This window comes from Vombatus ursinus, unplaced genomic scaffold (assembly GCF_900497805.2).
Source record: "Vombatus ursinus unplaced genomic scaffold, bare-nosed wombat genome assembly UNPS02005659.1, whole genome shotgun sequence".
Lineage (NCBI taxonomy): Eukaryota > Metazoa > Chordata > Mammalia > Diprotodontia > Vombatidae > Vombatus > Vombatus ursinus.
This window is the reverse complement of record NW_020945437.1, coordinates 11,072,335-11,099,270: the sequence shown is the minus strand read 5'-3', so window position 1 is coordinate 11,099,270 and position 26,936 is coordinate 11,072,335. Positions and strand designations below refer to the sequence as shown.

The 26,936-nt window shown below is 37.7% G+C and overlaps 1 protein-coding gene across 3 annotated transcripts in view; it reads right to left on the bottom strand.

The window, feature by feature from the left end:
* DLG2 (discs large MAGUK scaffold protein 2) overlaps nucleotides 1–26,936 on the bottom strand; it is a 1,559,742-nt gene that overhangs the window by 642,845 nt on the left and 889,961 nt on the right. The window lies entirely within an intron of this gene.

Here is a 26,936-nt window from a genome sequence, read left to right as displayed (position 1 = left end):
TTAAAAATTTAAAAAGGAATACATATATATATAATATATATATAGCACAGAAGTTGCTGATAAATATGCATAGCATACATAGAAATGTGGATCCTGACTCCTTAGCCTATATTTTGTTCTTGTCCTAGATTGACATTTACATGCCAATCAAAGACTATTTTGTCTTGAACAGCCTTATGATCCTAGGCCCCACATAGTTCTTGTGTGTGTACGTGTATGTTTAGGCAACCCCTGAAATAAGTGTTGGGGTACAGACACATAATTAGGATTTAACAGGGGTTGAAAGGAAATTTCAGATCTCAAATCAGATAATTTCCTGAGACCAAAGATCTGAAACCTGCAAGTGGGAAAGCCATCAAAAGAATAGGCTCAATTTTAGCTTGGTGCATTTTATTTACTTTTGGAGGATTTCTGGATAAGTGTGGTAGCTCATAGCCTTTGTTTATGCACTAAAAGTATCTCACTTTGTCCCTGTCATGTAGAGGTTTTCAAGTCACTACATACCTATAGATGGTAGTTGTGAATAGTAGCTGGTCCTAAAAAGTCTAGATAAGTGAAAACTTCAAAATACTAGCAGAAATTAGTGGTCATGAGATAAGAGAGATTCACATTTGATATGACATAACCAACAATAAAAGAAATGTAGCATCTAGTAAAAAGCAGAACAATGGAATCAACACAGGAAATGGGCAACATGAGGGGTATACATAACCCTGGGAACTTGTGCCCTAGCTACATAAGGTCCTTTGATATGTCCTTGTCCTTGTCCATGACATTTCCAGTCTTATGAATTCTCATAGAGACCCTCTCTTTCTTCAAGATACAAGTCAAGCACCATCTTCTACATGAACCTTTACCTGAACTCCCTAACTTCTAGTGCCCTCCCCAGTTATCTTGTATTTAAGTACTTTACACTTATTTGCATTTACTCACTTTATATTTTTGCTGTATACATGTATTCACTGCCTCCTCCATTAAAATGTAAGTTCCTTGCAGAGAAGGATTGTTTCATTTTTTGTACCTGTATCCCCAAAGTTTAGTACAATGCTTGCCATTTAGTAGGCTTTTAATAAATAATTGTTGATTCACTGAATTTAGTAGATCCATATGCTCTCTTACCCATCTTACTGCTCCTTTACTCCTTCCCCAAACACATATATTCCACATCCTACACCATTATGTCAAGCCTCGGGATAAAGCAAAAGTTAACATAATTAGGTCTATTGCAGAGATATTATGACCAGGGAGAGACAAGCACATCAAAGAATCAGTCTTCTGAGATTCATTGAGAGACCACGTTCCTGAATACCCCACTGGAGACTGGGCAGGTTAGTACCACTAACCATATTCAGGAGACTGAGGATTTTTCAAAGATAAAATAACAAAGAAAAGCAACTTATTTTTTCTTGGAGAAAGGATAGGAAAGGCCAAAGAGGGAGAAGGCCAAAGGATTCAGAGAAAAAGGAACATTATAATAGTTAAAAGAAAGCATATAGATATCTCTGCAAGGTTCCCTTCTGTGGATGATGGTGCTAAAATGTGATATTACAAAATATGAAAACACAATCCTTCTCTTTCCTGAAGAGGCCCAGAGAAGAGGTTATTATTATTACTATTATTTTTAATCTACAATTCCTGAGCAAACTGAGCTGCCACATCTGATGTTAGGCTGGTCTGTATTTCAATTTTCTCACAAATCAATAAAGTAATCTTTGAAAGCTTTTAGCCTAATTAAACTATCTAAAATGGAATGCCAAGTTAACTGCTTGAGTTAACACTTTTTATTCAGCTAAGCACTTGTGAATGCCAATTTGGACACTTTTTGAATATAAGAATTATTTGGGTGTTGGGGGATGGATAAGGAGTGAGTACCTTCCCTCACAGGAAGCTCAATTTGAATTCACATAGATTCTCCCTAGTGAAACAACTGTTCCAAATTAATTTTATCTTCATCAGCAGGAAGGAAACAGATTTGAAGCTGATATAATTAAATGAATTTGCTTCCCTTCGCCTTGAAATGTCATATTTCCTATTCAATGTCTGCCACTGAATATGCTTATCCTTTTTAGTATATTAGAATATCCTGGAATGGTAGAGCTTAAAAAGAAGCTTGGAATCCAGTATGTTAAAGCTCTAAGGGTCCACAGAATACAGAATGTTAAAATCAGATAAGATGTTAGGTAACAAAATGTTACCACTCTAAGGGGCCATGGAAAAGAGACATGGGGAAGAGATGTTAGAACGTTAGAGTTGTAAAGGAATCACAGAACATAGAGGATTAGAAATATAAGTAATGTTAAAACATAGAATGTTAGAGTTAGAAGGGGCCATGGAACAAGGAAGAGGCTTCGAAAATAGCACGTACAATGTTAGAACAGAATGTGAAGAATAGAAAGAACCTCAGATCCTCTAATCTATTAATCCCATTTTGGAGATGAGGAAATTGAGATCCAGGAAGTGGCAATTTGAGCAAGGTTACAGAGTTAGTGGCAGAGCCAGGCCCTGTGCCACGCTGGGAGGCAGTATGTAAAAATTCATGGGGCAGTGGATTTGCTGCCAGAGGACCCAGGTTCAAATTCCTCCTTTGCCAGTTATTACCTCTGCGTTTTTGTCAAGTTACTTAATTTTTCTGGGTCTCCTTTTCCTCATCTATAAAATGACGGTCTAGCTAGGCTCAGAGGTTCCTACCAGTTCTAAATCTATGATCCTGTGAATACAGGTTTCCTGACTTGTAGGTCAGTGCTTTTCTTCCTACTATATAGTATATTCCACTTATTGAATGTTTATTTCTGTGAAATGTACTACTTATGCAGATGGACAGTGTTTTGTGTGTGTGTGTGTGTGTGTATGTGTGCGTGTGTGCGTGCTCACGTGTTTATGTGTGTGTCTAAATAACATATATTGAGGAGGTCCTACCACCGTCATCCCATCACTCATGCATTTATTCTTTAAAGTTATCACAACAATGCAGATTTTAATCCATTTGAACAGGAGTACCAGGGATAAGCTGTAAACCAAGCTTTTACGGATATTAGTGAAGTTTCTCATTCCATCCTGCTTGCTAAACTTGTCCAAATGGTCTGGGTAAGAGCATGAATTAAACAAAGGGCAGAGATAACTGGCAATGAAGCCAGCCTAGGAGAGAGGTCTGGTTGCCAGCTACAAGGATCTGTGGGGGGTCATGTTTTATTTAATATCCATACTGAAGAGTCTCTTCATCTAAAAGAAAGGAATAGCACACCCAGGGAAATTTACCGCTACCATTAAGAATGGAATTGGGGAGGGAAGGGGAAGAGGGAGAATTAAATTCCACCAAGGGGATTCAAAGTAAAGGATGAAGAGGAGAGGCAACTTGTAACATAAGACATCCATGGAAAATAACCCGAAATGGATATCCAGCTGATGGGAGAAATCTAGGAAGCGCATATGCTGAAAGACAACTGTGAATGATGCTCAGGCAGCAAATTGCTGTGGTGTTTGCAACCTAATTCAGATTGAATGAAAAGCCAATAACTTTATATTAGGGCTACATTCAAAGACCCAGGCTAGGAAGATGAAGGACCAAGAATCTTCTTGTGGACTCTGTGTCAGAAATACTAAGTTTATTTTATGTTCCAAGCTGTCAACAGGGAGAAGACACAAACACAAATATATAATAAATTTAAAGCAACACACATTTGAATTCATGGATCTAAGATAATAATAATAACTCACATTCAAGAGAAATTTATGTGTTATAAAACTCTTTTTTCCCTATAACCTTGTGAGGTCTATAGGACAAATTATTCCTATTTTACAGTAGACATAACTTAGGCTGGTTATTTTTTTTTGTTATATTGTTAATTAGCCATTAAATCCCAAGTAGAAGAAATAATAAGAAAATAGCTTTACTTGGAATTAGGTTTAGGCAAATTTAATATATTTCATTGATCAGTTTAACTGTTCTTACAACATTATTCTTCACTTAATTAGGAAGTCTAACATTTAAAAGGGGCATCTAGGTGGCACAGTGGATAGAGTGCTAGGTCTGAAGTCAGGAAGACCAATCTTCATGAGTTCAAATCTGATACTTACTAGCTGTGTGACCCTGGGCAAATCACTTAGCCCTGTTTGTCTAAGTTTCCTAAATCTGTAAAGTGAGCTGGGGAAGCAAATGGCAAACTACTCCAGAATCTTTGCCAAGAAAACCCCCAGTGGGGTCACAAACACGACTGAACAACCACAACAATAAATGGAATCATGAAAAGTCAGATACAAGTGAAATGACTGAACAAAAAACTGAGGCTTGGATAGATTAAGTGACCTGTTCATGGTATTAGTGGCTAGAAAGTAGGAGAACTAGAACTCAAACCCATCTCTCATATAGACATTTAAAAATTTATCATAACAACTCTGATTTTAATAAATTCAAATAAGAATATTAGGAAAAAGTTGCACAGAGTCCATTCATAGCTTTTGACTCCAAATTCACTGTCTTCTCCAGTTTACCAGTACTGTCTCTGGAATCATAAGATAGCCTTAGTGACTAAACAATATTGTTGTTCAATCGATCAGGGACACATCCAACTCTTCACAACCCCATTTAGGATTTTCTTGGCACAGACACTAGAATGGCGTGCCATTTTCTTATCCAGACTAGACAATAGAGAAGATGATTTTGAGTTCAGAGAAGAGTAGCCCTCCGACTCAAGGAGAAAAGGGGTTGTTTTATAAAATGAAGTTTATAACTTAATTAGATGGTTTAAGTTAGGTTAAATCAATCATTTAAAAGCTGAGAACCCAGTGGAGAGGGGAAAGGAATATTTAAGGTGACAAGCATGGTTGGCACTCACTCATGTTAATAGAAGAAAACAGAATAACATCATGAGTTAAACAGAAGAGCAAGCTACCTCACAGTGAATTCTGTTATATTGAGAATAGATGTAGGGATGGGGACTAGCCTTGTGATTGCACTGAAATCAGGAACTCCCAGATGAGTAAATTCCTTGGACAGATACAGATTGAAACCTTCTCTGTAGAGAACTTCCTGAGACCCAGAGAAGTTAAGGGACTTGTCTTAGGTCACACTTGTCATGGAGTTGAATCTAGGTCTTCCTGGCCTCCAAGACTTCTCTCTATCTACTATGCCCAGTTGATTCTCATTTATGGAGGAACACAGGCCAAGTGGATATGAATTAACATGGAAATTGTAATTATTAAAGCAAGCAAACAAACAACCAATTTCTCATTAATCAGAGCTGACCAAAAGTAGAATGAGAAACCAGGGACTTCAGAGAAAGTCTGGATAACCACTTTTGGGTGATATTAGAGAAAGTATTTCTTTACAAATATACATTGGACTAAATGATGCATTTCACCTCTGAAATTCTGTGATTCTGAGAAAATTCAAGTAGAGAATTCCTTAGGTATTCCAAACTATTTGCCACATACAAGAAGTGTATACTTTATCTGTCCTAATTATGGGACATAATATGGGACATAATAAAGTCTTCATGATGACAATTTAGGCTTTCATGAAGCATCTCTTGGTGATGTCAGAGAGATCTCCATCAGCATGTTATAATCAACCATTTCATCACTTTCCAATTGATGAAGATTGATTGACTGAAAAGGCAAGTTACCATCTCTATCATTTTACCCTCCACGGTAGACCAGAAATTTCTGGTCACAGGCACCCAATAATTCAATTTAATTTAGCAAACATTTATTAAGAACCTATCATGTGCAGGATGTTGTGCTGAGTTCTGGGGACATACAATCAATGAAAAATACATATTATATGGATACTATGTGCCAGGTACTATACTAGGTGCCACAGATATATGTTTAAGGAATGAAAGAATGGACCAAAATTAAACAGTTTCTGCCTTCAAGAAGCTTACATAGTTCATATACATATCACACATTAATTCCATACTTAAAAATCATGTATTATATATAAACTAAAATGCTGAAATACCTTAGCTTCTATTATGATAGAACTGAACTTGCTACTGAAAAGGACATTAATTAATAACTCATGTTTACATAGCAACTTGCAGTCTAATGACTTCAAATCTACTGACCTTTCCATTAGACTGACACTGTCTTTCCAAACAAAAGATAATTGGTACTCTGACTCTACAATATGATGTTTGGAAATGCAGCACCATGCAATGAATGGATTATTGGACCTGAGGTGAAAAGACCTGAGCTCAAAAAGGGTCTCTCTCCCTGGCTACAGTTGTAGTTTTGGGACGATTGGGAGGTCATTTTAATCTCTCCATCAGTTTCTTCATTTCTAAAATGGGGATAATGATACTCAAATGACTCACTTCACAAAGTTAGCATAACAAAAACACTTGTAAGCTGGAAAATACTAGGGAAATATTATAACAGCTTGTTTTTACTCATAACTTTTTAGCATACACTGTCATATCAATTTCTTCTTAAAACAAGGCTGTGAAGTTTACACATACCAGTTACTACAATCCTTGCAAGTTAAATAACATGCTTGGGGAACTCTTAATTGTGCAAAGCATCATTTGAATCCAGGTTTCTCCTCTTTCTCCGTTCACGGCTTTTTCTTTACAGCATGTATGCTGCCTCTAGGCTAAGTAGGAGTTAATCTCAGAGTCTCCAAGCTGGGTTGGGCCTCGGGGCCATGTAAATCAACTCATACCTAGCAAAGAATCTCTTTGACAGCCAACCCAACAAGTGTTTCCTTAGCCTAATTTAGGGCAGCATGACATAATTTCCTTGGGGTCAGAAGACTTGGGGCACCAACAGTGATTATGTGTCCTTAAGTAATAATTCAATCAGCAAATAATAATAACACTAGCTAGCATTTAAATAGCATTTTAAGGTTTACAAAGGAATTTATAAATATTTTCTCTTTTTAACTTCATGATAACCCTGGAAGGTAGGTGCTATTATTATTTCCATTTTACAGATGAGAAAATTGAGGCAAATACATTCTAAGTGACCTGTCCAGAGTAAAAAAAGCAAGTAAGTGTCTGAGGCAATGTTTGAACTCAGGACATCCTGATTCCAAGTTCAACTCTCCATCTACTGCACCACCTATGTGTCTCAAATATCTTTTGGATATCCACTGTGCATAAAACACCCTGCTAGGAATTAGGGGAGATACAAATTATAGCTAAGACAGACTCTCTTACCCCCACAGAGGACATAGGCTAGTAGGAGAATATGATTGCTATAATGGCCAACTCAACCTAAGCGCATTCAAGACATGCAAAACAAACTATCTTGGGAGGTCTAAATGGGGTGGCTTTTATTGACTAGGGAATTAAGGAAGACTTCAGGGAGAAGGTGGCAACTGAGTTAGCCTTTAAGGATAAAGAGGAATTCAACAGGTATAGAGGGGTTCCAAGGGCATTTCAGGAAAATCAGCCTCAGATCAGGCAATGTGAGCAAAGCCTCCAGGGAGGGAAAATGAAGAACATGTTCAAGGAGAAAAGAATACAGTTATTCTATCCATATCACGACTTTCTCCAACACAGTTTTGATGTACCATGGATTGGCACAAGAAATTAAATGGGAATTTTTGGGAGTTTTGTAGAAACTGCAGATGACATGTGAAGGCCAGCAAATGACAGAAAAAGTTTAGAAACTTGGAAATGCATAAAATATATGTATAATATTCTCATGTTTTATCTTTTAATACCGCAAACACCCCATAAAAAGAAAAAGAAAAAAATTCAAACTCCTTCTCTGGAATGAGGAGAGAGCCAACTTTTTTTTGTGGATTTTCCAGATCACAGGGGCACTGTGCCTTTAACCCCTGTTATGTGGAGGGGATAACTGTACTCTGGTTTGCAGCAGCATTGGGTCCACAGAAGATATAACTGTATTATAGAATCTTAGTAACAAGATAAGGCTGGAAATTTAGGCTGATCAAGTAACTTCATTTCTCTAAAATTCCTCACATGTAACAAATGAGACTATATACTTTATCTCATGGGGTTGCTGGAAGAAGGTAATAATAATAATAATAATGATAATGACTAACATTTATCTATATAGCACTTACTATGTTCTAGAAACTACTAATAAGTGCTTTATAAATGATTCATTTAATCCTCACAGCAATTCTGGGAGGTAGGTGCTGTTATCCCCATTTTACAGATGAGGAAATTGAGGCAAACAGATTAAGTGAGTCCTCTAGGCTTCACACAGCTAGTGAGTACTTGAAGCTGGATTTGAACTCAGGTCTTCTTGGCTCCAGGTCCAGTGCTCTGTGCACTATGGCATCACTTAGCCTCTTCATACTTGCAAATTATAAAAAATTTCTATAGAAATATATCTAAATTTCCTGTTTCATGCAGAATCTAGCGCAGTGCTTTCTACACAACAAAATACTTAATCCATGTTTGCCAGTTTTCTTTGTATTGAAATATAACTGAACTGGTAGGAATTCTGTCTGGGATGTAGACATTGACAGCAAGAAACCAGTAGGGGGAATTAGTGAGCCAAGACTGAAATGCCAGCTAGAGAAAAGCAGGGCTTCCTAGGGCTCTAAGAATCTTTAAAGCACAGGATCATAGATATACTGATGGAGAAAACCTCAGAGGGGATCTAGTCTAGCCTTTTTATTTTACAGATGAGGAAACTGAGACCAAGAAATGATAAGTGATTTGTCTAAAGTCCCATAGCTAGAGTCCATAATCCCCTTCCCCTCGTGTTCCCTTTCCTTGTAAAAATAACCATTACTCTAAGTTTGGCTCTGTTCTGATATAAGTGATTTAGCTTACAATTCTTCAGAAAATTTCAGTTTCATGAACATTCACAAATTATATGTGTGCATATATACCTATATGTGAATTAGTAGTTGTACTAGTTTTATCTTTATTTCACAGATGGGAAAACTGAGGCTTAGAAGACACTAAGTGGCCTTTCCAAGGTCAGTTAGTGAAGGACTTTAATTCAAATCTTCAGAGACCAAGGCTGAGGCCACTCTGCACCAAGTCACGTTGCCCCAGTTAGCTGTTCTCACTACTTGGAGTTTTTGGCTTTCTAAAACATGCCATGATTTTAACTAGTACACATACAGCTATTTCTAGAAACAGGAAGCTTTGTAACTGTCAGGATTTGAGCTATATTCTGGAAAAGGATGTGGGAGAGAGAGGGGATACATCTTTTCTGAATGAGTTGTTTTAAAGAAAATCTGAGAAAACTCATTAACGATTTTTGCAAAATGGAATTTAGTGGGGAAGTCAATGGATGCTTTAGGATTATTGACTCTTCATCACAGAATGGCAAAGCTGGAAGGGATCTTAGAGATCATGTAGACCTTTGCCTTCATTTTATACACAAGGAAAGCAGAGCTCAGAAAAGTTGACCAAGTATGGTCAACACTGCTCAGCTCTGCATTTGCAGAATCAAGATTAGAATTTGGTTACTCTGACTTGTCAACCAGTGTTCTATCACCCTATGACTGATCTGCTTTTAGAGTATATTTATATTGTTCTATAATTGTAAGGATTCTATTGTCTTCTAAAGTACTGGGGGGTAATGTCAAGGTATCTCTTAATTTAAAAGGGCAAACGTTCTGAGTTTAGCACAGAACATTTGTAAGCATTTGAGTAACAGTTTCACATTACTACGGGTTGCCTTGGCCAGCTAGGTGGCACAGTAGATAGAGCACCAGTCCTGGAGTCAGGAAGACTCATCTTCCTAAATTCAAATCTGGTCTCAGATGCTTACTAGTTATGTGACCCTGGATAAGTCACTCAACCTTGTTTGTCTCAGTTCCTCATCTGTAAAATGAGCTGGGAAGAAAATGGCAGACCACTCCCATATCTTTGTCAAGAAGACCCCAAATAGGGTCATGAAAAGTCAGACACAACTGAAAAATTACTCAACAACAACAACAATAACAACAATGGCTGCCTTGTCCTACAGAAGAATGATGAACTGGAGTAATTTTGATAAGGTGGGAAGAACACAATGTAGGAAATCAGAAGACTTGAGTTCTATATAAATGCTAGCTGTGGTTGTTATTATTATTATTTGTACATATATGAAATATTGGGTTGGACTTGATAAGCTCTATTAGCCTTTCTAGCTCTGTGATCTCTGAATCAGTGGCTGGTTTATAACAATGACACTCCTCATCCCCCACAACTCTTCTAGAAAGGAAGAAACAATAGGGAGCATAGGACATTAGAACTGTGGTTTCACATTGGCATATTCTCATCAAGTAGTCAGAATTGATATTTGCCCACAGTAGGATATAAATTCTTTGAAGGCAAGGTTTCATTGGGTCCTTAGTATCCCCAACAGAATGGTGCCTGCTCTGAAATGTATAGTCTTAGAGAGTTCCTTGGGTCCCTGAGAGATTAAATAAATTGTGCAGGCTCACATACCCAGTGTGCATCATTAAATGCTTAATTGATGCCTGAATCAAATTGATTTTAGAAGAGGAAAATGGATAAAACCAAGAAGAAGAACATAATGAAAAAGGAAATAGGAATAGAGAAGGAAAGGACAGGGAATTTACAAAGGTAAAAAGGAGAGCTGAAGAAGAAAAGGTTGAAGAAAACACAATGTGTGTGGGGTGGTGGTGGTGTTTAACATGCTACCTCTGTATACATAGATTATTGTATCTCAGAATCAGACAGTCTCAGAGTAGGAAGGGTCCGTGAAGGACATTTAGTTTAATCCATTCTGGACCAATATCCAGAATGCTTCAATATCCATAAGTGGTCATCCAGTCTCTGAATGAAGACCTAGGGTTGGAGGAGAAGGAACAATGATCTATTTATTACTGGTCTCTCAGGGCAACTATTTCATTTTTTATGCAATTAATTGTTAACAAGTTTCCTCATTTGTTTGTCTGTTTTCCTCCTTAAAAAATTCACGATCTACGATCTACCTTCATAACTTGTACCCTTTGTTCCCAGTTCTACCTCTGGAGTAAATCAGGACCAGTCTAAACTTCCTTCTACATAACTCTTCAGATAGTTAAAGAAAATCATCTGGTCACAGAATCACAGAATCCAACAACATGAAGGGACTTTAGAGCCCATGTAATCCTCTCCCTTTCTGACCAAGAATTCCTTCTACAACACTCACAAAAAAGTAAGCATCTACTCTTTGTTCACTCTTAGACTTAGAGTCTCCAGGTTAAACACACCTAGTTGTTTTATTTTGTTTTCAATCAATCTTCATTTGATATGGTATTCAGCTAGGGAACCACTGTGGTTGTTTTTCTCTGGTCATGCCCCAGTTGGTCATTATTTTCCAAAAATGTGGTCCACAGACCTAAATCCAATAAGGTCTGACAGGTGCAGCAGGGCTAACATCATTCTTGCTTAGAATCTTGTACTTCCATTACATAAATCCAAGAGTTTGTTAACTTTTTTGTTGGCTATGCCAATCTACTTTCTGATACTGTGTTCACTATATTTTAAAACCTATAGCCCTTGGGCCATTAACTGCAATATCATCCACTCAGTTGACTCATTCACCTGGGGATGCAGAAGAATGGATAAATAGAAAAATTCTCCAAACTTACATATTTGCTTTGGAATAAATTATGACTTTTAAAAAATAATATAATTGATGCTTCATCTATACTTAACATTGAGAGTACCTTGTATTCTCTTTAATTTGAATCAAAATAGAACTAAAGAACTAGAGAAGGAAGGGACCTTCAGTCTTAAGTGTCAGAGGTAAAGGAACCTTCTACTTTTACATATCAAACTGTCAGTTATGCATGAATCTATCTATGTATCTGGTGTAACTATCTTTTCATCTATGTGTCTAGCCATCTATTTATGTATTTGGGTATGTATGAATCTATCCATCTATGTATCTATGTATCTAAGGTATCTATCTACCCATGTGTGTACTTATGTACCTATTCATCTCTCTATGTATGTATCTATCCATCTCTTTATGTAAATGTGTATCTATTTCTCTATGTATGTGTCTCTATGTGTATCTATGTACTTATCTATGTACATATGTATGCATGGATCTAATGAATTTGTCTACCTGTCTATGTATCTATCCATCCATCTATGTGTGTATGTATGTATGTATGTATGTATCTACCTATCATGTATGGACCTACTTATTTGACCATTGCATCCCTCAGTAGACCAAACTCTTAAGCATAGGATTGTCTCTTGCATTGTTTTATATTCCTAACTCTTTACATAGTGCTTGATACATAATAAGTATTTAACAAATGCATGCTGAATTGACTAGATTAAATACTTCCTAAGTTTCAAGCACTGTGGCAGTCACTAGGGACAAAAGAGGACAGAAAAGGAAACAGTGCCTGCCCTCAAAAAACTTGGTAGAAAGTATGCACAAATATAAGAATACAGAGGCTAGTTATAAGGCAAGTTGTGATTAAATCTGTTCTTAAGGAAAATCACTTTGGGAACTGCATAAAAGGTAGGTTAGAAAAGAGAGAGAGTTGAGACAAGAAGACCTCAGATAAGTAAACTCTATCCAGGAGAAGGTAAAGGAACTGCTGAGGATCACAAAGAATAAAAAAAAAATACCTACAATTTTAAACCCAGGTCTTCTGACTCTCAATTTGGCACTCACCAACTAATCTCATCTGGTGTGCTCACTGCACACAAGTAGAAATGGAAGCACAGAGACTGGAAACCAATCAGTACATGAGTGCTTGCTTCATTTATGAAGGGCTAATATATGCCATGCAGGATACAAAGGAAAAAGTTTTGAAACAATCCCAATTTCCCAGAATCTTACTAGAGAGGCGAACACATACACAGGTTAATACAAAATAGAGAAGAGGTTATTTTCTTCGGATAATCTACAAAATATAGAGTGTCATAGAATAGAGAAATGACTATGACCTTACAGATTATATACTCCATTCCTCTTCATTTCACAGATAAGGAAGCTGGGTCACACAGATGGGAAATAATTTTCATCAAGGTCACTACTATCTTTCTATCTCTCTTTTGGCACTTTTCACATCCTCTACCATCCCTTAGTAATTTTTATCTTTGCTTTGTCTTCAATACCTGATTTTAAGCTTCTGGAAGGTAGGGGGCAAAAATCATTCACATTTATGCCTGTTATTCCCAAAGGTGGGGCCTAGAACTCTTCCTTGCATACAGCAGGTACTTAAAAATGCTGATTGAATTAGCACAATGTATTTCAATGTCAATTTTTTTTAACAAGAACCTCCTCAGAATTATAATAGCCTTATAGCAAAACAGAGGGTTATTTGTGTATGTCTGTGTGTCTATGTATACAAGTAAATATTTAAGACAAACTCAGGGTCTGGCTAACTCATACTTTCAATGCGTCAGCCAACAAACATTTATTTAGCTCCATCTATGTGCCAGGCACTGTGTCAGTCAATAAATGTTTATTAAGCACCCACTATGTTCCCGATACTGAGCTAAATGCTGGGGATACAAAGAAAAGCAAAAACAGTCCCTCTTTTCAGGAAGCTCACATTCTGATGGGGGAGGCAACATGCAAACAACTGTGTGACCCATGAATGAAACAGCTAAAGGAAAAACAAAGAGTACTTTTCAAATTCAGACTACTATTACTCCCCTACACTCTCCATTTCCCCCCAATGTTAAATTAAAGGCACAGGCAGAAAACAGAACATTAATACATTTTTCTTAATATATACTGGTCATCTCTCTGTAATGATCATCGGTTAATTTTCATTCCAACCTCCTCCCCACCCCTGATCATACACATTAATACAGAAACTTCATCTTTCCTCATGGTTAAGTAAGAAAACCCCAAATAGCTATGTGGTGCCACTATCAATAAAGAGACAAATTTCCCTTTGGCCTTCCATTCAGCGCTCTGCCTTTTTCCTGCAACCTCCTACTCCCAATATTTTTTGTTTCAAGAAATCATCACTGCAAAGGGTGAAGGATAAGAAAAAATTAGGTTAAAAAAAAACACAGATAACACAGATGACATGGGGGAAAACTCACGAATCTTTCATACAGACAAGAGTTTCTATGTATATCTCGTGATCATAGATTTAAAGTTGGAAGGAGACAAAAGGGTCATATGGACCCATACCTTCACTTTACAGATGAAAAAACTGAGATTTAGAGAAGTAAGTTGATTAAGAGGCAGGTAGGTGGTGCAGTGAATAGAGCCATGGACCTGAAATAAGGAAGATCAGAGTTCAAATCCAGCCTCTGATGATTGCTAGCTGTGTGACCCTGGGAAAATCACTTGGCATCTTTGCCTCAGTTTCTTCTTCAGTAAAATAGAGAAAATAAAAGTCCCTCTCCTCCAAGGATGTTGTGAATATAAAATAAGACACTATTTATAAAGTGCCTTACAAATCTTAAAGCATTATATAAATGATACCTAGTATAAATGCTAGATGTTGATCAGGGCAGCAAGGTCACACAGTAGATATTTGCACTGGGCTTGGAATCAGGAAGATGAGTCTTCCTGAGTTCAAATCTGGCCTCAGATACTTACTAGCTATTTGACCCTGGGCAAATCACTTAACCCTGTTTGCCTCAATATCCTTATCTGTAAAATGACCTGGAGAAGGAGTGAACTACTCCAGTATCTTTGCCAAGAAAACCCCAAAATGGGATCACAAAGATTCAGATACAACTGAAATGACACAACAACAACAACCAAAGGTATTGACCATGGTCATAAAGCAATGTCAGAAGCAGTATTTGAACTCACTACTTCATGACCCCAGGTCTAGAACTCTATTCACTATACCATACTGCCTTTTAACCATGGAAAATCTAATGCTGTGCTTTTCAGACACTGTAAGGAGGGGAGAAGCATCTGCCCATGAACTTCTCACCTTGACTGGCTGTCTTTGGTTCTGTTTTGCATTGTGACCAGACATAACAGCTGTAAGACCTTACAACTTCAAAATTCCAGCAATCCCTGGAGCAGGCCATCTGCCTGCACATAACAGAGCGAAATGGAGTCATTTCTTGGTTGTGCTAAATGCTACCCTGCCCTGTCTCTTATGAGGTCCAAGTGAAAGTGCACATCTGAAAACCACCCCCAAATCACTTTAATAGCCGTGGTTTCCTAAAAATAGAAAGCCAGATGTCTACTTTACAATAAATACCAATCGGCAACTCACAAGGGGAGAATTCAAGTCCAGAACATTCATTAAGTCTCCTGTTTGGCATGGCCTTTTTCCTCCTGGACTTATGGAAGATGTCCTCATTTTCAGAAATGTTGGGATAGAAGTTTTAGGTCCAGTTCTGGCAACATGCTTATAGCATTCTAATTACATATATTTTTGAAAATCAATTTCTTCTGCATTTCTTTCCATTTGTAAAGGAGAAAGAAAACGAGGATTTATCAGAATGAGGAAAAACATTTTTTTTTCTAGTATGATGCAGTGGAAAGAAAACTGGGCTGAGGAGACAAGGATTCTAGTTCAAGGGCTGCATTTATTAGAGCTGTGTGACCTTGAAGAAGTTATTTTTACCTCTTTGAGCCTCAATTTCATCATCTATAAAATAAGAGGGTTGGATTAAGTGATCTCTAAAGTCTATGCCAGCTCACTGTAAGATTCATTTGTTCTAAGAAGCACCTTTTATTGTGCAACTCAGACAGTAAGAGGAAGTAGATAGAATTGGTGGTTTGGGAGAAACAGGAAGCCATTCCTATTCCAAAACATTTGCCATTCGAAAATGCCAGCGGTCATGCTCTTAAAATCCTTTGGATTAAGGAATACTAATAAAGGATGCCAAAGCTAAGCTATTATTAGCATATACCTCAGTGTGATTATGAGTAAGTTTACCACATCCCTTGATACCTGACAGCTATGATGAGTAGGTTCCAGTAGAAATAGGCATGCAACATTGATTTAGATTGGCATTTGAGAAAAAGTAGAAAGAGTAATCAAGAACCAGCAGGCTAGGGTACAATACTGATATGAGAACTGATAGGAATATGCCAAGAATGGCTAGAGAGGTGGGAAACAGTTTGGAATACACCAAAGACACGTATTTGCCAACTTCATTTATTCATTTAAGAAACATTGATTAGGCATCTACTATATACAGAGTACTGTGTTAGGTACTAGGAAAGAAACACTGTTTAGTTAAGTCAGGGCCACTGCCTTTACAGAACTTACAGTCTAGTAAGAGGGATGACATGAATATAGATAATTATAATATATACTTGTGCTAGAGAGACGTGCATAAGAGTTACAAAGCAAAGGACTCCTCTAATAGTTTTACTTACTACCAACCTATCAACAGATAGTAAGTAGGATAGAGTTATAGAATCATAGGATATTAGAATTGAAACAGGTAGCAGTCAACATTTACTCTAAACTCTCATTTTTCTTTTACAGATAGGGAATCTGAGACCTGAAGAGATGAAGTCATATATTCAAGGTGACATAAATATCCAGTTAAAGAGAAGTAAAGTTACTCTGTTAGTAAGGTACTTAAGCCATTGTGGAATGTTGAAGGATGTAATTGAAAGACGTGGGACAACTGCCTTGTGAGGAAGAGCCATTTTGAGCTGGGTAAAGAGATGAAGTAGAAGGTGAATGGAACTCTAAGATCATTTTCAATCTTTTCTAAAATGTAAAGGTATAACCCTCCACATCAAGCCTCCTTCTCTGGTGCCTTACTATGACATAGAGATGACTCTGGGTTCTTGAATATCATATAGTTAGCAAACAAGTTCTGATAGGTTCTATTGGAAAGACTTTTATTAGGTGACTGATGACAACTAAAGCTCACCTTTGCTGCTAGGTGATGAATTGTTTTACCATAGCAACAGAAAGGCAGTAGAAGACTACTAGACTTGGAGTCAGGAAGGCCTGAGTTCAAATCAGGCATTTACTAGCTGTTTGACACGAAACAAGTCACTTAATATCTCTGTGCATTAATTTAATCATTTTTTTAAATGAAAGGGTTGAACTCAATGGTCTCAAAAATTCCTTTTAGTTTGAAATCTATAATCCTATAATTCAGTTTCATGTGCAATCATATTTTTATTATGCCATATTATGGAAATGATTGCTTTACTCCATGAATTAAAAATAAAATAAATTAAAAAATTAAAAATAGCAAAAAAAATCTATAATCCTATGGACCCATGGAGGACAGACAACATTTCTACAAAAACCGTTGTTCCTAGATGTTTAGTAAAACTAAAGGTAAAGTTGTTATCAAGATCTTTTTAGAGACATTTTCACCACCAACTTAAAAGTATATCAAACCTTCACGGCAAATGAGAGCAATTAGAGAACAGGATGAAGGTGACCTCCATTGGCATTGTTCTCTTCTGAGCTATGCTGATTCTCGATGCTCTGTTGGTACACATTTGTTGCCCTCATATATAACCCAGAGCCCAGGATTTGGAGAGAAATGCAGATTTGATTCATGGGACGTACAACGATACCATCAAACTATTCTGTTTCTTGTCTGAGAATAAAACATGCCACTTCAGCAGAATCTTGCAAAGCAAACCAGGTTATCCAAGGGTCCAATGTTTAAACACTGGAGGAAGGGAAAGGTGATTTGTTAGTAAGGAAACTAAGGAAAGGCAGGGAGAAGAAAAGGGGAAGTGAAGAACCATTTATTATGCACCTATTACATGCCAGCCTCTGTACTAAAGTTCTTTATAAATATTATCTTATTTGATCCTCATAACCCTGGGAGGTAGATGCTATTGTGACCCCCGTTTTCTATCAGAGGAAACCAAGGCAGACTTATCCAGGGTCCCATAGCTAGTGTCTGAGGCTGGATTTCAACTCAGGTCTTCCTGAGTCCAGGCCCAGTGTGCCATCTAGATGCCTATATTTAGGAAATATTTGCTATGCCTAAATTTGCATACTTATAGGGTTAGAGCAATTAAATATGGGGAAGCCGAAGATTGGAGAAAGAGTAAAGATGATAGTGGGGACAATCTGGAAAATATGAGAGAGAATGTCATCAGTGGTATGTGCAGAAGAGTTGCCTTTAGCAAGTAGAAAGGCTGTTGTTTGATAGAGGAGGGAACACTTCACTATATTTTTTTTTGGTGAGGGGAGAGTGGATACTTGCAACACAGCTATGTAAAAGGGTTTGGTGGGAGTGTTTCAGTTTAAACTTATCACAAAGATCCTAATTAGGGTTTTTTTTTGGTAGGCTCTAACTCCTAGACTGGTATAGCAGTAGAAGGAAGAGGAGTAGTAGGAGTAGTAGTAGTAGTAGTAGTAGTAGTAGTAGCAGCAGTAGTCGTAGTAGTCATAGTAGTTGCAGTAGCAGCAGCAGCAGTAGTAGTAAAACTAAACTAGAATTTTGTATTACTTTAAGATTTGTAAAATACTGTACAAATATTATCTCATTTTATCTTTACTACAACTTTAGGAGGTAGGCACTATTATTATCCCCATTTTACAGATGAGGAAACTGAGGCAGACAAAGGTTCAGTGACTTGCCCAGGGTCAGAAAGCTAGTATATGTCTGAGGTTAGATTTGAACTCAGAACTAACCTGACTCTAGATCCATCACTCTATCCACTGTGCTACCTAGCTGGTGTGAACAGTAAACATCTCCTTACTCTCCTGTGGTTGGGAAATAGGATTAAAAACATATTGTGCCCAAGAATTGGAATAGATATGAGAGATCAGCTAGTCTACGTGTCTCATTTTATGGATAAGGAAACTGAGGATCAAAGACAAGAATTTTTAATGGGAGGTCCCGAGCGATACCCATTATCCTTGATAATGCTGTGGGCATGACATTTTATATCATCAAGTCACCAACAAGGGGAGTGTTACAGTTGTTCCCAACTACCCACTTTCCTTGTTAATATCTGAGATAAACAAATAATTGATCAATAAAGTGCTTGTGATTTACCAGGTACTGGACTAAGTTCTGGGGTCGCAAAGACAAAAATGAAATAGTACCTGCCCTCAAGGAGCTTTTATCACCTCCCACTTGGTAATGGCACAGTTGAATCCTACTCTGATCCAGCTAACAATATGGGGATGATGACGGTAGAATAATCTTCCCCTCTTGCACCTAGCTCTAGTTAGTCCTGGAATGTTCCCTACTGGGTCAAAGGCCTGTGGGAGTAACTTTCTATCATAGACAGCTAGGTCACATAAGTGAAGAGACAGAGCACTGGGCCTTCAGTCAGGAAGACTTGAGTTCAAATCATGTCTCAGCCACAAGCTAAGGTTCTGGGCCAGAAGATACTTAATCTCTCCCCGTCTGAGTTTCCTCACCTATAAAAAGGAATGTACTGCAGATTGAATGAGATAATGTATGTAAATTGTTTTGTGAATCTCAAAGCATTGTCTAAATGCTAGCTATTATTATTAATAGGAAAGAAATTCCTTGCTTTCAGAGCTTCCAAAGTAGACAAGCATTGCTTCATTCAAAAAAGGTGGCCCCAAAAAGCCTATGGGACAGGGAGCTTGTGATATAATTAGAAATAGGGCTTCAAGAGTTTCATCACTTGGTTGTTTCTTGCCATCCCTTTACCCACTGACCAATTTTCAAGAAAGCATCAATAGACACTATCCCTACCCCCAGACTTGTTCCTTTCTGCGAGGGAGCAGCTGCTTCTGAACGTGGCTCTCATTCTCTTCTTATTCTTTCTTTCACTTGTGTAAGAAGAAGAACAGCAGATTGGACCACTCATTCCCCTTGCGTTGTTCTTTTTCTTGTCTCCCTACCACTCTCTGTTGGAATAGTCTCCTTGGATGCTCATCTCCATGAACTCAGGAGAAAATTTTGTGCAATCATCTTTTCGGGAATATTTGTCTGCTTTATTATGCTAGGGTTATTGTTAAGTATTATTGCTATTGTATAGACGTAATTATTGATAGATCTGTATATTTCTGAACTAAACGTTACCCTGATGGACCATGTACTTGGTAGTTCAACTTTTGCTAGATCAGCGTGCTATCTTTAAAACTGCTAGGGATTCCCCATATCTTGATTAAATAGTGTGTCTCTCTCTATAGCAGTGTTTTGTAGTTATTTTGTGGGGTCTAGTTTTGCAAGCATGAAAAGACCAAAGGGCATTAGGAATCTTAGCATGTCAGCAAATTTGATGGTTACGGCAGACTTAAGTGCTAGTGGAAGTTAGAGGAGGAATTACTTCTCCCCAGGATTGTGCTGGGGCCAGCTCCAACCAGTTTGTGAGCATTTATTCCTGAGAAATTATCACTAAAAATCAGGACTTGAATGATTGTCTTTGTTTGTCAAGACTTGTTTTTGTTGTTCAGCCATTTTCAGTTGTGTCCAATTCTTCGTGAACCCATTTGGGGTTTTCTTGGCAAAGATACCGGAGTGGTTTGCCATTTCCTTCTCCAGGTCATTTTACAGATGAGGAAACTGAGGCAAACAGGGTTAAGTGACTTGCCCAGGATCACCCAGCTAGTAAGTGTCTGAGGCCAGATTTGAACTCACTACAATGAGTCTTCCTGACTCCAGGCTCAGCACTCTATCCACTGCACTACCTAACATAATTAAGAGTTAAGAAAGTGTTAATATTGTAAATTAAATTTAAAATGTGTGTATACTTTTTTTTCTTGGAGAATTCTGTTGTTTAACATTTACCTGTACACCCCTGATTATCCTCCTGAGTCTTGTTAACAGAGAGACTTGTTCAAGGTCACAAAGAGTTTAAATAGCAGAATAAGGATTACAATCCATGGTTCTTGATTCTGGATTCTAGTTTCCTTTCCATCATACATACTTCCTCCCCAGATGCTTGATTTGTGTGTCTTCTTAGTTTACTCAATATTAACCAAGTTATGTTTGAAAGTTGCCCAGAATAAGAATCCCTTGAAAGAAAGAACACCCCTTTCTTTTGACCTCTCTTTCCTATGTACAAAATGGGACTTGTTGATGTCTCCATTGGGAATTCTTAGAAATAAAGCATTTTCACCAGTTGTAGATGAATAGTGTAACACCCAGACCAGCAACTTCCATGCCAACACACTTTGAAAGTAGTCCTATAAAAATGCAAAGCTAAAATAATTTATACTGACTTCAGCTGACAGAATAAACCAGGAGGGGAAAAGTAACATTTCTTTTCTAAATATCACAGTTAATAACCTGAAAGCTTCTGGTGAAAAGTGACTGGGATAGCATAAATGAAATTTGTTTCAAATCACAGCATGTTAGCACCTAAAGGGCCCTTAGAGATCAGCTGAGGCAGCTGGTGGGTCAGTGGAGAGAGTACTGGGCCTGGAGTCAAGAAGACCTGAGTTCAAATCTAGTCTCTGATAGTTCCTAGCTATGTGACCCTGGGCAAGTCACTTAACCTCTGACTGCCTCCATCACTTAATCTCTGATTACCTGACAAAATGGATCTACTAGACAAGGAAATGGCAAACCACTCCAGATCTTTGCCAAGAAAACCCCGAATGAGATCATGAAGAGTCCAACAAGACTGAAATGAGAGAACAACCACAAGAAAATGGGGAAAATGACACTGTGCAGAGCCCATCTCAGGGGGTTGTTGTGAAGCTCAAAAGAAGCAATGTACTTAAAGATATTGATAAAGAGTAAAAACACTGCTTTAGTTTTTAAAAATTAAATAAATTTAAGGACTTAAAAAAATGAAATAAATAAAATGAGAGACTTGAACTAAATGACCCCTGAAGACACTTCCATCTCTGCCTGTAATCTTCTGATCCTGTGATTTAAAGATGGAAGAAACCTTAGAGATCATCTAGTCTAACACTCTTGATTCAAAGATTAGGAAACTGAGACTCAGAGAGGTAAGGCGATAGGGTCGAGATTATACAGCTAATTAGTGATCAAGCTAACATTCAAAAACCAAGTTGACTTGCTCAAGGTCACAGAATAAAGTAATGGTTTGGTCCAAGATTGGGAGTGAAAAATTTAAAAATGTAAAATAGAGATTATTTTGAATAATACTCAGTCAATTTAAAGTGCCTGTTAACATCGGAGAAATTAGTGATAAAAATGTAAATTTGAAAATCTTCTTTTATCTTCTAGAATCACTCTAGGAAAAAAAGGTTTTGAGTTCCATTGTTCTCATTTACAGGAATCAAGCTTGGACTTCCAAGTTCAAATCCAGATCAATTTTTTGAGGGCCCAACTTAATATAGCTACCAGTCAAATGGAATATAGCTGCAATTAATTTATATGTGAAAACAATGTTTCTGGTCATCAACATATATTAGTTTGGAACTTAATCTGTTCTACACATTCAAAGATGGAATGGACCATGTCAATATCTTATTTTAGGCACTACCTACAAATCAAAAAGACTCAGTGTCAATTGTTGTCACCAGCCAAAGTCAGTTAAAAAACCATTAATCAAGAACCTGCTGTATATGAATCCCTGTTTTAGCTGTCGAAATTGTTAGCAATTTCAGGTAATAATAATAATAAAAAAACCATAATTGTTATTATATGTAATATTTCCTGGTAAAAAGTAAATCTCTGAAAGTTAGTTTTGAGATAATGCCTATTATGACAATAGTATAATTAATGATGAAAACAGCAATAATGATTATAGTTTATAACAATTATTATAACCATATATTGATACCACACAAACTACAAGTGGTAACTAAACTTTTTTGGTTGTTTCTGTGAGTTAGGAGCTTCAGAGCAAAGTAAAGTTTTTGGCTTCATTTCTCTCCAGCCTCTACCCCCAACTATTGTCCTCCAATTTCTTTCATACTCTTTTCAGTTTTCCTTTTATGTCTTTTCTCCCCCCACTAGAATGTAAGCCCCTTGAGGGCAGGGAAAGTCTTCCTACTTGCTGTATTTGTATTTCCAAGACTTAACACAGTGCCTGGCACAAGATAATTGCTTCATAAATGCTCATTGACTTATTGACTGACTAGAGGCTTTTGAGTAGGGAGAATATGAAAAAACTGTCTAAGAGTCAAAAACAATATGATATAAAGCAGGGGAGAAGAACAGGAGGCACAGGACCTTGGTTCGAATTCAAGCTGTGCCACTTATTCCCCTTATAAACATGGATAAGTCACTCAAACTTTTTGCATCTCACTTCCCAAATCTCTACAATAAAAGGATGGCACTGGGAAGAGATATCTAAACTTTTTTGTTCATGTACCCATGTCAGTAAAAATTGTGAGCAGATACTCCCATATATTCACATTTACTTACTTTTAAGTTATATACCTTTACTGCTATACTAAGAATTATGTATATTATAAGACTTACACAGAAAAGAAATGTTAAAAAAAGATAAGATTAAGAGGAAGTGGCATTTTGAAAAAAAATATTATGGTACAATAAACAAATGGTAAAACAGTAAAATAATACAATAAACCTACAATAAATATAAGGATTAATAAATGACTTCAATCTGACTGAATCTGCTTTTTTTCTTTTAAATCTTGGTTAAAGATTGAAAGACAGTGATTTGCAAGTTTAATTTTAAATTCATTTTATAAAGGATGTCCCAAAGGGCTCTGTGCTACCCTGAGACTTTTAGGACATGCTATATTGATACCTGTTTTTCCTGTCAATCACAGATGAAAAAAGATACCTCAGAAAGTGATGGAGATCAAGATGGAAAGGGATATTTCATTGGCTGTTTTTACTAAATGATGATATTTATTTTTAAATCTCATCCACTAATTATGCAAACATTTTGGATAGAATTCATCCAGTAAATTTCCATCTTGCCTGATATTATTCTATTGTTCTCTCGATTACTAAAGGGTAGCATTTATAAATTTTTAACAAATGGGTTTAAAATCTATTTAAATTATTCATTTGTAGAGTTTTTTTAAAAACAGGTTAATTGGTTCTGTTTCCAAGGAGCTTTTTTTAAGAAAAGAAACAAGAGTTATCTTTTTCAACAAGAGAAAGAGAGGGTGGAAGAAGGGGAACACAGAGAGTGAAGAAGGGAGGGAGAAAAAGAGAAGGGAAGAGGAAGGAACACAGAGGGAGAGGAAGAGAGGGAAAGAAAAGAGAGAAAGGAAGGGAGAGGAGAGAAAAGGTAAGAAGAGAAAAGGAAAAGAGGGAGAGAAGGAAGGAGGAAGGGGCAGAGAAAGAGAGAGAGAGACAGAGAGGGAATGGTAACTGCAAAGAGAGCAGTTTCAGTTGAGTGAAGAGTCAAGTAAACAAGGCAACAAAGAAGTTGAGAACCTGGGAGACTGTTGAAGAAAAATGATCCCCTCAATGCAAACAGGGAAGTTCAGAAGAGGGGTAGGTTTTGAGGGAAAGATAATGTAATGTAATCTTCAACGCAGAGTACAAAAAATTCATGCCTGTTCATCCTGTGCTACTTAATTTTTTTTCACTAAAAGGAAAAAAAAAAGAAATGAGTGTGTGTGTGTGTGTGTGTGTGTGTGTCTGTGTATGTGTCTGTGTGTGTGTAGGGGTTTAGGTAGAGGTGGATCTTGCTTACCATCCACTACCTCAGAACACAAAAAGCACTCACTGAAGAGGCAGCCATGATGTGATCTGGGTGACAGAGCATGGATATGCTGTGCGTGGGAGTGAGGGATAGGGATTTTGCCTGCTCAGCTGCAGTACATGCGTTGTGGTTATTTTATACATATTTTGAGGAGCTGATGGCTGAAGAAGCCATGAGAGACCAGGGATACAAAGGGGTAGAATGCTGGGGCATTGGGGGTGCATTGGGCAAAGACAGTAGCGTGACTGTGTTAGAGACAAGCTTATAATTAGTTTTGTGGGTAGAGTGGGATGTGGTCCACCTCTCTGTCCTCTGATTGGCTGACCCCCTGGGGTTAGGCTACAGATTCTTTGGGGTCATGCTATGGTCCCCGTTTTGAAGATCAATGTGCTAAATAATCTCCAAGGTCACTTCTAATGCCAACATTCTTGGACAGGTGTATTGGCAATAGTCTGTGGACAAATGAGTTGGAAATGTTAAAGGGTACCCAGAGGACACATTTTCCTCTCCCAAAACAGACTCAAAAGCAGTCAGACACTCAGACCAATCTCTAGATGTAGAGTGACTGCTATATTTGTACACTAACTGAACTGCCCATAACAAGTATTAAGTATCTTCAGTGTTAAAATGATGTTAGTGTTGAGATAGTGATGGCTTCCCAACAAAGCCATAGCTGGGGATTTCAGAACCTGGGGCAAATTAGCTTGTGATGGGAACAGAGCAGGGTTGGGAAACAGGACAATCTGAAACTAGCTAATGCCGCCATTGTCACTGATCTGATGGGTCCAATGTGGTCGGGTCCTCAAGCCAAGCAGCTGGAGCAGTCTACCCTGGTTGGTTGCTCTTACACCTATGAAGTGGTCAAAGTGGGGATCCCAGGAGAAGAAAAGGATGGTGTGAGGACTCTCAGGAGAAGGAAGCCTAGATCAACCCCACACCCTACACACACACACACACACACACACACACACACACACACACACACACACACACACACTCTACTAATGTAATCGGTAGGCGTGTCCTTCCCATGGCCTCACCTTCATAGTCCTCTGCTAGCCCCAAGCCACCTGGCACGACTGCTAAGATAAAGTGCCCTTATAAGTAGCAGTGCCCTAGTGCCTAGCCCCAGAGACCCATTGTGCTCTTATTTCCAGGAAGTGAGATTATTTAGGGCGAGAGTGATGCAAAGAATGGCCTCCGTCAAATGTAGGCAGTATTTTTTCAATATCCACAGGGCTATAGGATATCAGTTCTCACTGGCTATTATTTCCTTCTTCCTCATAATTACTTTGAATTCATTTTGTATATGTTATGTATATATATATATATATATATATGTATACATGCTGTCTGACTCATTAAAATGCAAGATCCTTGAGTGCAGGGTTTTCCTTTTGTCTTTATCTTCCAAGGGCTTAGGAGACTGACACATACTAAGTGCTAATAAAACCAACATCAGAACACAGGTTTCTTTATGTCCTAACATTATAAAATTTTTATGTCTCATGGTAGCCACCTGGGGGGGGAGAGAAAAAAAGGAAAAAAGAAAAAAAAAGAAATGTACATGATAACCTCATTATATATTTAAAAGGAATAGCAAGTGTACATAATAGATTTGCAGTTTCATGTGCAATCATCTTTTTTTATTATATTGTGTTATGGAAATGCTTATTTTACTCCATAAATTAAAAAAAAAATAAAAGTAAAAGTTTTCTTTAAAAAGAAGAGCACAGGTTCTAGAAGTGGAAGGTACCTGAGAGATCACCTAGGCAGTGGTGTTGAACTCAGATAGAATCATAGCCCTGTGAGCCACATATTGACTTGGGAAAACTAAGCACGTTGACTTAGAAAACCACAAATTAACATTATCTGTGTTTTACTTATTTTTATTGATTTTATTAAATATTTCTCAATAACATTTTAATCTAGTTCTGCACTGGGGAGTTTTGCTGGCTGCTTGTGGCCTGTGGGCATCAAGTTTGACCCCTCTGCTCACCAACTCTCCTCCCTCCCAACAAATACATACTTTACAGAGGAGGAAACTGAGGTCAAGAGAGTTCAAATCAGGTCATACAGCTAATAAATAGCAAAGCCAGGACTGGAACCCTGAATATTTCAATGTTCTTTCTACTAAATCATTCTGCAACTAGAGTGATTGCTTCCCATCCTGATACCAGTACCATTCTTCTGTGCAGGATTGGTCTGTACCCTTTATCCTGAAACTATAGTGGCCAGAGGTTGTTTGCCTCCAAACAAACTTGGCCCCATTCCGTATCTCCTTGGGACTACGGCAACATTGTTTCATACCTTTGCTAGCTCACATTTGGGCTGTTACTGTCGTATTTTATAGGATGCTATATGTGGGTGGTATACCTGAGTGGTTGGGTAGCACGGTGGATGGAGTGCCAGGCCCGAAGCCAGAAAGAGTCGTCTTTGTGAGTTCAAATCTGGCCTCAGGCACTTTCTAGCTGTGTGACCCTGGGCAAGTCACTTAACCCTGTCTGTCTCAGTTCTCATCTGTAAAATGAGCTAGAGAGGAAAATGGCAAACCACTCCAGTGTCTTTGCCAAGAAAGACCC